Source organism: Mustela nivalis, assembly GCF_964662115.1.
Source record: "Mustela nivalis genome assembly, contig: HAP1_SCAFFOLD_392, whole genome shotgun sequence".
In the NCBI taxonomy this organism is placed as follows: domain Eukaryota; kingdom Metazoa; phylum Chordata; class Mammalia; order Carnivora; family Mustelidae; genus Mustela; species Mustela nivalis.
The window spans coordinates 641,693-655,843 of record NW_028136259.1 but is presented as its reverse complement, the minus strand read 5'-3'; the positions used below and the strand labels follow the sequence as shown (position 1 = coordinate 655,843).

At 32.8% G+C, this 14,151-nt stretch overlaps 1 long non-coding RNA gene across 1 annotated transcript in view; it reads left to right on the top strand.

Moving 5' to 3' along the window:
* Positions 1-10,361, top strand: part of LOC309857108 — a 40,574-nt gene extending 30,213 nt beyond the window's left edge. The window contains exon 3 of the long non-coding RNA XR_014307483.1: positions 10,318-10,361. This is a non-coding gene — a long non-coding RNA (uncharacterized lncRNA). The remainder of the gene's footprint in view (positions 1-10,317) is intronic.
* Positions 10,362-14,151: the final 3,790 nt, after the last annotated feature.

Below are 14,151 nucleotides of genomic sequence, written 5' to 3'. Positions count from 1 at the left end.
TGCTCTATTTTCCATTAATTTTGCCAAAACCAAATTGGCACTGAATGGAATTCTACAGCATGTTTGGCAACTACTTGTTTTCTGTCAAAATCATGTCAATATACAGATGGATTCCATTTTCACAGGAACTTAAATAAAGTGATATTCAAGATTAAAATTTGGGATGAAATAACTATTAATGTGTGAAATGCCTTAAGGAATTTATGCAGTAATGCAGAATGTGATGAAATGCAATAAAAGCTAACTACATTATGAAACTACTCAGAAAAATAGATGGAGTTGGATATGTTATGATGATGACCATAGGCAGTCTCCTGTAATCACACGATACCAATAGCAAAGGAAATATTTTTTTTAAAGATTTTATTTATTTTATTTGACAGAGAGAGAGATCACAAGTAGGCAGAGAGGCAGGCAGAGACAGAGGGGGAAGCAGGCTCCCTGCTGAGCAGAGAGCCTGATGCGGAGCTTGATCCCAGGACACTGAGATCATGACCGGAGCCGAAGGCAGCGGCTTAATCCACTGAGCCACCCAGGCGCCCCCAAAGGAAATATTTTTAAATTTAAAATTACACAGTTAGTAAATCTGGCCAGAAATAGCTCCTAATGTTAATATAAAGAAATTACCTCTCTCTTGGGAAAAGTGCTGTTTGTCACTGTCTGAACACATCATAAAACTCTAATGCTACGTTGTGAAAAATTGTGTGTGTGTGAGTGAATGTGCACAAGGGTGAAACTATTGTGAGTCATGAAAGCGATCCTGTGAAAGTAGACAATCTAGGCCAAATAGCACATAAACAGCTTGATATTTCACAGGGATGAGTGTTAGTTACTCTTTTATGCTTTAGAATTACCTGAGAGTGATGACTTAATCCTATCTAAGGAGAGGAGCTTAACTAGGGAGTCTTTAGAAAGAGACACAAACTGTCCTTACTTCAGTCTTTATGACTTTATTGATAGCAACCATGTAGAAGGCACAGTCTTAAGCTGGAGAGTTATAGAGACAAAGAAACAATAAATATGTTCCCATGGAACTTAGTGGAACTTAGTTTGTGTTCTGTTAGGGAAGGCACATAATTTGAAAATGCATATATAACATGTGAAATACATGTTAAATATATAATATAAATATAGAATGTATTGACAGGGTCATTGATTTATAGAAAAGTTGGAGTTGTTCAGGTAATAGAGCTTGAGATGATGCCATTTTAAGAGAAATATCAAAGCAAGTGTCTCAGAGGGAGTGATATTTGAGCAGAGATCTGAAAACAGGTGATAACCTATGGGAAGAGACTTTCAATTTGAGAAAATAAGGGTACATGAGGGTAAACATACTTGTTATTTTTAAGGAACATCAGTAAAGCTAGAGAAGTACATGGAGGGAAACTATGGCCTGGGACACATCATGAAGACATGGAGCAGATCATGTTGGCCATATAAAATTTTATATTTTAATCTAAATTGAATATAAATCCATAAGAACATTTTGAGGAGGAAAGTGACATGATCTGACTCATTTGTAAGTAAGGAATAAATTCTATCTTAATGTGGAAGTTTGCAGATTTAAGTAACGTTGTAATATAGGTCCATGCTTTTGAGCCTACTAAAGTGCTACTGTTATCCTCATGAAATATTAACTCAAAATAATATTTAAATGCATTTAATTTCAAAATGACTTACTATATGTTAGGAATACTCTTTAAGTGTTTTATTCTTCTTATGAAACACATTACATCTATGAACAGTTTTGAAAGTAGTGATAAAATGAACACATGTAGTCTCTGTCAAGTTTATGTTAAAGTCTTAACGACCTCTTTTAGAGGCCTTTTATATTGATTAAATACATTTCTAAGAATTTAGTGTCTTATGTTGCTGTAAGTGAAATTAAAAAAAAATACCCAATATTGAAATGCTGGCATATGAAAATGGTTTATAAGTTATCTTATTATCCAGAGATCTTGCTAAATTATTTCATTAGTTCTATCATTTTTGTAGTTTCTTTAGGATTATCTATATGAAGAATCTTGTCATCTGAAAATAAAATTTAATTTATCACCTTCTAATCTTCATGAAATTTATTCTTTTTCATATGTTCTTGCAGTAGGTATTACCTTCAGAAATGTTGTAGTGGTAAGAGCAGACATTCTTTCTTGTTGTCCTGATCCTAGGAGTAATTGGCCCATGTTTACCGCTAAGTAGGTTAGGAGTGTGACCCTATAGAAGTTCTTTATCAGGTGGAAAAAGGTTGTTTCTATTATGTTTCTAAGAGTTTGCATCATGAATATAAATTTAATCTAACACATGTGTTTCTTCATTACATGAAGGTGATATTAATGTAGGTAACCTTTCATTGTCTTTTTAAATGTCAGTCAGATTTTCCTGGTTTTTGTAATATTGAATTGAATGCTGTATACTATGAATGCTGTTAGGAAGAATTTGTGTACAATATATGGGGTTCCCCACTAGTGTTTCTCTTTTTTTTTTTTTAAGGATTCAAACCTCATTTTCTGGCCGATACAGATGCCTTACATTCTGCTTCTGATTCTTCATGACATGAAGACTGTGGGTTTTCTGTTAGTGTTTTATGCCCTACCCAAGGCACTGACTTCCGTCACCCCTCAGGCTGAAAGCTGGAAAAATTTGTAAATATATCTGTGCCACTTCCTACTTTCGAATATTGACTTATCTTCAGAATCTGCTTGCCTTCAGATGGTTGTGTATTTGTGTGTGCACTTTTCTTTACTTTTTTTTTTTTTTAGTTTGTATTTGCTATCTGTGACATCATTGAGTTCTGCAAGAACTACTTAGCTATAAAATAAGTAAAAGGCTTTATCTTCTTACTTTCAACCTATCTGATTTGCAATAATAAGAAAATTTTGTATAGACAGCTCTTCATCTTTGAAGATCAGAAACTATTCATTTTCTTCAAAATCTTGCTTGATAAACTTAACAAGTTATTACATCTATGTAGGTAATTATATTTCTTCTGCTATTATTTGAAAATATTAGTAAAATTTCAACTGGCCTATCTCGATTTGCAGATGACATGATTCTATACACTGAAAATCCCAAAGTGATACCTGGGTGGCTCAATTGGCTAAGCATATGAGTCTTGATCTCAGCTCAGGTCTTGACCCCAGGGTCATGAATTCAAGCCCAACATGGAGCCTACTTGGAAAGGAGGAAAAAAAAATCACAAAGAACCTACGGACCGACAAAACCTAAAGCAAAATTATGAGAAATAATAAATTCAGCAAATCATTAGGATAGAAGTTCAATATAAAAATTGTTTTTATATACCAGCAATGATTATTAAAAAAATAAACTAAGAGAGCAAATCTATTTATAATAGTATTCAAAATAATCAAATGCCCTCAAATGAATTTAATGAAGAGATAAACTTAATGCAAAAAAAATTATATACTGAAAACTGTAAAACAGTGCTGAAAGAAATTAAAGACTTAGATGAAATGGAAAGAAATTCTGTGTTCATGGATTATTACTGAGAAGTCAAAACTAACCAGTTATCTATAGATTTCATACAATTTATACTAATATTCCCAGTGGCCAATTGTGTGAATGTAGAAAAGTAGATCCTGAAATTCATACGGAATTGTGAGGAGCCCAGCTTTATCAAAATGACCATGAAAAAGAAGAACAAAGTTGGAACTCTCACAATTCCTGATTTCAAAATTTGCTACAAAGATACTGTAACAAATATAGTATAATATTGATATAATGACAGACATTGAAGTCAATGGAATAGAACTGGGAATCTTGAAATAAACTCCATCTATAATCCTGTGATGCTGGACAAGTTGCCAAGGCCATATAATGAGCAAAGACTAATCTCCTCAGTAACAGATAATGGGATGACTGGATATCTACAAGCAATAAAGTGAGGTTGTACATTTATTTTACAACATATACAAAAATCAGCTCCAAATAGATCAATGGCCTACATAGAAGAGCTATGGAGAGGAAATGAAGGGTGACCACTGAATGAAGGTTGCCTGGTACAGAGTTTTCCTTTGGGGTGATGAAATATCTTGAAATTAGATGGAGGTGGTCATTGTACAATGCAAATGAATTAAATTGTACACTTTACAAAGGTTGATTTTATGTTAGGTGAACTCACCTAAAAAATCACACTGTTACTCTTTTTTACAGATGGACAAACCCCCTAGATTTAGAACATGTTCTGTTGGAAAGGCTTGTGGGGAAAACAGGTGCTGTCACACTCTGCTAATGGGAATGCAAAATAGCACAAACCCCATTGAGGGGAATTTGGCAATCCCGAGCAAAATTGCATGTGTACTAGCCTACTTCTAAGAATAGCTTCCATAGATGCAGTGGCTAAAAGACCAAATGATGTATGTGCAAGTCCATTCAGTGGAATTCTTTGTAATAGCGAAAAAGTAGAAACAGGGTAAATGTCTATTAGTAGGGACTGGGGGAATAAGCCAGGTTTCATTCACACAATGGAGGACTCTGTGTCTGTAACAAGGACTGAGGAAGATCAATTCACTGCTGTGAAGAGATTGCTGGGGTGGGTTTTTCCATGAAAAAAACAAAGTGAATGTCCAGAATAGACAAACCTACAGAGACAGATCTAAAGAGATTAGTGTCTGCCTATGGCTGGGAGGAAAAGGCATGGGAGAGAGAAAGATTAGGAATTTCTTATTCAGCAATAAAATTAAGTGGGGATGAGTGTACAAGTCTGAAAAGACTAAAAACCATTGAATTGTATTTTTAAATGGGTAAACTTTATAATATGTGAATTATATCTCAATAAAGTTGTTCTAGAAAAAGAGAGGTGATAGGTTTGGCACATGGTTGCAGAAATCTGTCAGATTGCATATTTTCCATCATTGGGCTATAGTAAATTAATAGTCTGAAGGCAATGGTCCGGGTTAATGGGGATTTTTATAAAATACTGTTATTTAGAGAGACCTCCAAAATGGGGGCAGAGGTGAGAAAGAAGTGATTTCCAATCTAGGTTAAATTAATACAAAGTTCTAGGAAATAATTTTTGAGATAAAACAGAGTGCTTCCTCATTTAGAAGGCCAAGAACCAAACTATGAAAGCAAATTGAATTGGGCCTAGAGAGTTATTTTGGAGCTCCTTCTTACCCGAAGGAAAAAAAATATTTCAAACTGGCTCAAGAAGTGACAAAAAAGCAAATGGACAAATGGCAGCTAAAAGTATAAATAAGGTGATCTGGTATCTAATCTTGCCAGGACTGGTTATAGATGAATTATAAGAAATATCTAGAAGAATTCCACAGGAGAACATTAAAAATAGGATTAGGGAAGGAGTCTAGGAAAGAAATAGTTTAAGTTGGCCGGCCTCTCTTTGTTTATGCGTATCTGGATCTCTCATGGTAGCGGGAAATTCCTGTAGAATGGGTCATTGTACACTTTTCACAATCAGAATGTTGGAGGAAAATGAAAAAACCGAGGTGCTACTGAGAAAACCAGTAATACAGAAGGTGATGACAGAAGAAGGGAGCAAGCTAAATTTGTGGAGGCTGCAAGATGTCAGGTGACAAGATAAGTAGACAAAAAGTTGTTGATTATAAATTAGCCAACCAGAATAATTTTGCAGTGATTGAAAAGCAATTAAAAGAATCACATCATCACATTAAATTCACTTTAATATTCAACTTATCTGTCACCTGTCAAAACAAGTTTTTTTTTAAGAAAAGCTTTTATGTAAAATATCCTATAGTAAATTTAAGAACATTCAATACTTGATTATACTTGTATAAGTGAAGGAAGGACACATGAATAAAATGAGTCTTACAGATAATTTGATCTTTTTTTGTAGTATACGCTGAAGATTAAATATTTGTGTGGTTATTGGTATTATTAAAATTTATTTCTGCACCTTGATATTCCAGAGATTGGGTAATCAGTATACAGAGAAATGGCTCACCTTTAATCTAGCAAACTCGATTTATTGATTTTAAGGAATTTATGTCATGGACTTCTGAAAATAGTGTTTTTAAAGGATACCTAGTACTGATAGGGAAAGCTGGTTTCGAAAGAATTATCAGATTTCCCACCCTGCCCCCACATTTCCCCTGACCAATATCCAATTCAGTGCATTTAAAAACAAAGGGGGAGCTTATGTGAATGTTAAACATAGATTTTATGATTAATAATCATAGAAAATAGTTTTCTCAGTTCCTCAACTTACTTTCTCCTCAGAATATTTGAGATGCTTCCCAACTGTTAGTTCATATGTTCACTTCCAAAATATAAAAAGATTATTATATTTCCTTGTTGATTTTAAATCTAAAATGTGGATTCAGGATTCAACTCTACTACTAGATTAGTTTCTTTTGACCTTTTATCTTTTCAGATGTTATCCAAATGGAACAAAAATATTCTCTAAGAACGCATAGGATAAAAAAGGGAGAAAAAATATTTTTAAAAGATTTTTATTTATTTATTTGACAGAGAGAGAGAGAGATCACAAGTAGGCAGAGAGGCAGGCAGGCGGTGGGGTGGCCTGGAGGAAGCAGGCTCCCTGCTGAGCAGAGAGCCTATGGGGGGGGGGGGTTGGTCCCAGGACCCTGGGATCATGACCTGAGCTGAAAGCAGATACTTAATTACTGAGCCACCCAGGCGCCCTGAGAAAATATATTTTTGATGGTTTGTTCAATCTTTTAAATTTTGTTCTTGTTTTTACCTATATAGAGATAATCTAAAAGCTGTATTTTAAATCTAAGGAAAGAAATTCCAGATGTCAGGGACCAAGAGATTTACTTATTTAATTTGTGGAGTTTGAAAATTAGAATGTGGAGTTCACAATTATGGGTTTGGAGTTCTGAAGGCAATTACTTTTTATAAACAAAGTATTATTCCATTATTGTTATTTTATGTTGTTATAGCTCAAGGAATTTGTCTCAACAATTTGCATTTTTAAGTAAATATTGTCTTCTTGGTAGGTTTCATTATACCATGAGCTTCCTAATGTTTATATTACACCTGATTTATGATCATTTTGTTAATATTCTTTCTGAAGAGATTTCACAGAATTAATCTAACTTAATATTGATCAGAATCATTTAATTTATATCTGATAATCATTTTTATTTTCTCTTTTCATTAGCAATGTATTTCTCATTAGCTTTAGTCTTCAACATAGATTTTTAAATCTAAACTATGTTAAAACAAAATACATTTCTAGTAGGGCTTCAAATGCTGGTAATTCTTTGGTTCTTCATTTTCTGAATTTTTTTTATGTATCGACTATGTGCAATTACTACTCTAAGAATTGAATATGAATGGTAAGGCACTGAGCTGAATTTTATCTCCATATCCAGGTCTCACTTAAAAGTCATCTTTCCTGTAAGACTTCCCAAGTATTCTAGTCCATATTGATTTTTTTTTATCTAAGTTTATATTAACATTCATCATTGGATTCATCAGTCAATTAAACAGTTTTTTTTGTTGAGTGCTGATAATATGCCAGGAACACAAAACAGATATGATATTTGATTATACTTTAATATTTCTCATTTATTATATATGTATATACATATTGCTAAGAAAACCTTGAGGATTATATCATTTTAATTTTTTTCTCACAGAATTCGGTACAAAATAGGAATGTAATAAATATAAATTGAATTTATAAAATTATATATGTGATAAACTTAACAAGGATAAATGATTTGTCATCTTACAATCAATAACCCTATTAATTGGGTGATGGGCCTTCTTTTTATTTATGTATTTATTCTTATTCTTTTTTTAAGTAACCCCCCCAACCCAGCATGGAGTCCTAAGTGAGGCATGAACTCATGACCCTGAGATCAAGACCTGAGCTGAAATCAAGAGTTGGATGCTTAACTGACTGAACCACCCATGTGCCCCTGGGGGATGGACCTTCTTAATATTAAACACTTTTGGGGAACCTGGGTGGCTCAGATGGTTGAGTCTGCCTTTGGCACAAGTCCTTATGTCCAGCTCCCAGCTCAGGAGTGAGTCCGCTTCTCTCTCTCCCTCTGCTTCCCCCCAACCCCCACTTGTGCACCTTCTGTCTCTGTCTCTCTCAAATGAATAAATAAAATATTTTTAAAAGATATTAAACACTTTCATCATGCCTGACCTAGGAAGGAAGGAAGGGAATGTAAGCTAAAAGAAAGTCACCTTAATCCCCTGCTCCTTCCACCCATGGCCATTATTACAGATTCTGTTATATAATAAATTATAGAAACATAATTTCAAGTGAGGAAACAGAATGCTGTAAACTTTTAAAAGGGAAACTGATCCATCGTGGATGTATGCCATGGATAAATTTTTTGAATATGTAAAGTGTTAGTTAACATCTAAAAGAAGAGTAGGAGTTAATAAAATGAATAGATGAAGGGATCTCACACTTTTAGAAATGTGGGAAGTTCCAAAGGAAAGTGGGAGAAACATGGCTGTAAATAACCGAAAAGAAGTCAGTATTGCCCCCATTTTGAGCAACAGCTTAAAATGACATATTATCTGAGGGTATCCGATAGTGACTTTATCAGTATCTCATTGTTAATCAGATAGAAATATGCAGATTCAAACTCGTCTGTCTAATCCTAAATCTTCTGATGATATAGATAAATCCAAAATTTAATCACAGTATGGAAGAATTGTCGTAATCTGGCCCTAGCTTTCCTCTCAATCTAATTTTCCATTCCACCTCATCATGGAAACTGCATTTCAGACAAATGATATGGTAAAATCTTATTCACAAAACAAATCTTATTTATCTTCCTTTTCCCCTCAGGACCTGGCAAAATATCTTGCTCCAGTAGGAAATCAGTAAATATTTATTGAATTTTCATTAACAGTTCCATTGTCATAAAATGCAGTTTGTATTGTTAAAAAAAAATGGATACTGCTTATCAAATAAAAAAGCAGACAAGTGTTTGGTTTTGTTATTTGAGAATAAAAAACAATTTAGCCAAAATAGCATAATAAATAATCTGTGACAAATGTTGCAAAACAGAGGAGTTAGTTCTGAGTAAAATTTTAATTAATCCCTGAGCAAAAGAAATATCGTATCAAATATGTACAGTTATTTGAAATATTTGAATATTGAAGTTTTTGTTGTCATAAGCAGTTATAATTTATGTCATTTTGCTTGAATAACATAGCTTCAATGTTGTCTTTTTTGGAACCTGGTAGACTATGAATAAATAAAACAATAAGGTTTTCCATTTCAGAAACTCATCTCCTTATTGTCTGAAGTTGTGTCATTTGCTTTGTATAGTCGGTTTATAATGGAGAATTGTCATATGAATTAATAAACTAAATACCTTTTTCAAATATGCACACAAAACTCCGTTATTAAATATAAAATATATATCCTAATTATAAAATACAGTTGAGCTATTATTACTTGAGGTACATTCTCTGGTGAAGTTTCTTTCTTTCTTTTTTTTTTTTTTAAGATTTTATTTATTTATTTGACAGAGAGAGATCACAAGTAGGCAGGGAGGAGGCAGAGAGAGAGAGGAGGAAGCAGGTTCCCAAGCCAAAGGCAGAGGCTTTAACCCACTGAGCCGCCCAGGCGCCCCTGTGGTGAAGTTTCTAATGAAATTCTAAAGACATGTGGTTGGAAGTTCTATCATCATGATATGACTTACATTTTTGGTGTCTTCTGGTTTTATTATTTTCTATGTTGTGGCCCCAAAACATTTATGCCTTCTAACCAATTATCTAACTCTAATTCTAGTCCATTGTCGGAGAAGTCTGTGGCAAAGCTTAAGACAATAAACAACTACTTTTATGTTTCACCATGATGAGGAATGAGTTTTTATTATTCCTGGGCTGGTAGAGGAAGTAAGGTGGGGGCTTCTCAGTGATGGTGTATTAATGCATTAAATGAATTTCTTAATCAAATTCTATAACAATCTTTTGAGGGATGATTTTTTTCTTACTCCTATTTAATATAAAGAAAGTGGCATTCCTTTGGTTACACAGCGGAAAGAAGTACTGGACTCTTTTTCTCCCGTAGTTTTTAGGTCCACGTGGTTGGAATCTTTCGAGTTAAACTTCAAGCTCTATTAACTTTGAAAGGAGGTAAACCCACTGATCGCAATTTTAGTTTGAGAGAGCTGAAAGGAGCCCTGACACATCCATCTTCAATGTAAACTTGGGAAATATACATAATCTTCATGAGTTTCAGTTTCATTCTCTATAAAATGAGAATAATAGCACTTATCTTTTGAGGTTATTGGGATAAATGACATAAAGTGTATAAACCATATTGCCCAGTGCCTGGTATTGAATCCCTTTTGCTCTTTTTATTCCTAATGACAGAAACACTGAAAGTAGTAACCTAATCAGAAATTGAGGCCCTTTCCTAGCAGCCTGTGTTTCGGTGAGTTGTCTCTAACTGAATCATCTGTGTAACTAGAATAAACTTACTATCTCTAAGAATTTTGTAAAGATTAAAATTGATAATGTATGTAGTGCTCCTGGCAGAGTATCTGACACATTGTGAGGTCTTAACGTATATTTATGTCTTAGTCTTCTCTGTGTGAATGACCTTAGCTACAATTTTAATGTATAGGAAGTGGGACCACTGAAAGATGCAGGGACCACCAACCAAGTCTGAAAATCTTTATGAGTTTTCAAATCTCTGTGAAACACTATGTGGATAACGGTGTTTGGATTGGGAGAAATTCTCTAAGGTGCCAAGTTGCAAGTGTGCAATTTATGTGGTTTTTCAGATTAATATGTTATGAAGGAACTTGGCTACTAATTCTGCTTTTAAAAGTTTAACTGCATTACATAGTGAAATCAGAACCTCTGTTTTCAATGTCTAATTTTACAACCTTTTAAAATATAGCTTTTTAAATTAATTTTAGCCAGAGCCAGTACCTTAAAATATATAGACTTATTTAAGTAACTCTTTAAGTATATTAAACAACTCTATTAAGCTAGCCTCAATGAAACTTTAGTTATATTAAACAATTTTATTATTGAATATGACATTTATTATTTTAGGTACTGTCAGTTACAAAGAGAGATCTGTGAGAACACTGCATATGTGTAAACATTAATGTGATCAGCCACAACAAAATCAATTTTGGTGGTCAACTGTAAGGATTTTTTTATAGTTTCTATAAAACTATAGAAAGATTCTTAAATCATTATTTCAACAAAATGGTTTCCCAAACTTTTCTTTTATCATTTGAAAATATTTTCAATTAGTAGAAATTTACATTTTAACATTACTAAGTTTTGTATCATTCCATTGAATCATATCCAGATCTGAAACATTTCTAAGATTTCTAGGAAATAATCCTAATGTCCTAGATTATGAATATCTTATATCTGATCAATGGGATTCCAGCTATGTTCCTTTAACTCTGTCCAACTATATACAATCACTTGTTCATATGTATTTTTAAGTTCTTAAAATTTGCACATGAATTCTGCTAAATACTACAAGTTAACTTACATATTTATATAAAATAGCACTCAGTAGCTTAGATTTTTTTTATACTTTTAGGGTGATTTATAAAATTATGAAGGGAATTTTGACTATATGTGTCGTACATACTCGTTTTTGAGCCTAACTTATAATAAAACAAGATACCTCTGGATTTGAATTTAACATTTGTGTAAAACAACATAAAATATGGTTAACATTTACTTAATGTCCTACACTTCAGAAAAACTTGAGTTTTTCAGTAATACAGGAAAAAGTAACAATTATGTATTTTAGCTACATGATTTTTTTGTTGTTGTTATTATAGTGTTGATTTTAAGAGTATCAAACCAGAGGACTTTTAAGGATTTCTAAATTAATAGCAAGCTGATTTAACATTATTAAAATACCATGGAAACAGCTAAAATATTTATAAACACCTTAAAATCAAATATAAAATTATAAATAAGACTTGAATTATACTCCCATCACAGTTCAAAATATTTCTGTTAAGTAGAAATAATTCAGTCATTCATTACAAGAGTACTGTATACCAATGATTTTCTGACAGTGAAGCTACAACAGTGAACAAACTAGAAAAAAAAAATCATTGTTCATGGGAGCTTTCATTTAATAGGAAAATCAGGCAAAAACTAAGGTAGGTAGTTAATGGTATGGGAAATGATGATATGCTACAAAGCAAAAAATAACAGGGATTTTGGAAGGAGGTTGCGGAGCTGCGTAGAAGGAAGTATTGGTTTTACAAAATTAAATAGAGTGGTCAGAAAAGATTTCATTGAGAAAGTGACATTTTATTAAAGATCTAAAGGCAGAAAGGAAATAAGTCATGCAAATATATGAGGAAAGAACATCTTGGGTCCAGAAAAGAGAAGTGAAAATGGCTTCAAGCCCTGAATAGTTAAGAGGTCAGAGTGAGCAAAGAGAGTAGTATTATGTATGAAAAAACAAGACAACAAGCCCGAAATGGAGTTGCTTATGCTAAACCTTATGTCACAAAGCTGCACCAATCCTTAGCTCTTGGTCAGTTTGTGGTTCCAGTCTAGGGCTTAGAAACACAATTTATATCCTAAAGCCTTTTATGCACTATTGAGTTTTTCATTAGCATAGCTCATGGCTAAAAATTTTAAAAGTTTTAAGATTTCTGTGGCTGTCTATAGGTCTTTTTGTGATTATGCATATCTTCTAGATCTTTTTTTTCCCTACCTCTGATGGTATTGCCTAAATTAATTTGAAAGAGAAATTTAGATTATGGTTAAGCTGTTTAATGCCTCATGAAATTTTTATAGTAATCTAAACATAATTGTTAAGAACTAGTAAATAGATGAAAGTAAAAGTTTGTAAAAAGTTTAAATAATAATTATGCTTTATTGTATGTCTACTTTAAAATAGTTTCTATATCTTCAGTAACTTAAAACTTTGAAGTTATACTGATAAAAGTTTAGTTACATTCATTGAATATCTACATAATTTCCAAATAAGATGCAATGTTGAAATGTTATTTACTGAATATAGGTTTATCCACTTTGGCTTGCATTTACAGAGAAACTAAAGATAATTGGGTGTATTAGTAAACATGTTTTGCACCACACTGAAAAATTTACTGAGGAAGAATATGCTTCTAGAAATTATAAAATATATTTATAGATTTGCCAATCCACAGAATGTGAGTGTAACCATCCACAATTGCTTACATCTTAGTTTTCACTAGGAATAAAGCATTTTAATCAATATATTTATTTAAAGCTCTTTTAATAAGATTGAGAGGAAACAACTGTGTATGAAAAGTAGGCAAGGAAAGACTGTTGTTCCAGAAAGAGAAGAAAAAAAAAAGAAAAAGACAAAATCTGAATGAACATAAAAAAGCTGTAGGAAGTTTATGGAAAAAGAATCTTGGAAAAGGAGTTTTATGTGTGGTCAAGCTAGCTAAGATTAGAATGGGTTTATTAAATTTTAAAAAATAATAAGTTTTAATACCTAACCAAATTAGAATTTGGTTTTCTCCCTATTAACAGGACAAAGTTTTTTTGGAGTTTTGGTCTGCTCTTGATTGGAGATTGTAAAAGGTTTTTGTCTGTTTGTTTAATCTTTTGAGTAATTTACCTATAAAGCAAAGAATTTTTACCAAATAACCTATTGTGCTTCATGTTATCTCTGAGTTTTTCAAGCTGAGCAACTAGGACAATTGTCTTTAGTAGAGATGGAGAAGAAACAGATTTACAGGGTGTGAGTTGTGTGGTGGTTGATGGGGAGTGACCAGAAAGCTCAAATTTGGGTATGAGGATTTGATAATCTTACTAGACAGTCAAGGAGAGATGTCAAGAAACTAAGTTAATTACGTAAAGAAGATGAGCAGAAAACTGTGGGCTCAAGGTATCAATCTAGGAATTATCAGAATATTTAAAGCTATTTATGTGTTCACCAAAGATTTGATAGACATTAGAATGTAGATGAAAAGAAAGAAATTCAAGGAAATAAACAATAGGCACTACAACTTTTAGAGTTTGGGGGTAAACAGAAGATTGAGAAGGAACTCCTAGAAATATAGTGGAAAACACATGACGTAATGGATAATATAGGACAGTGGAAGAAGAAAGGGAGTAGAAATGAATGATCAAAAAGGACTCACTGGGCAGGTAGAATGAGAATATAAAACTGTTTTTAAACTAAGCCTTTAGTTTAGAATGGACTGAATTCAA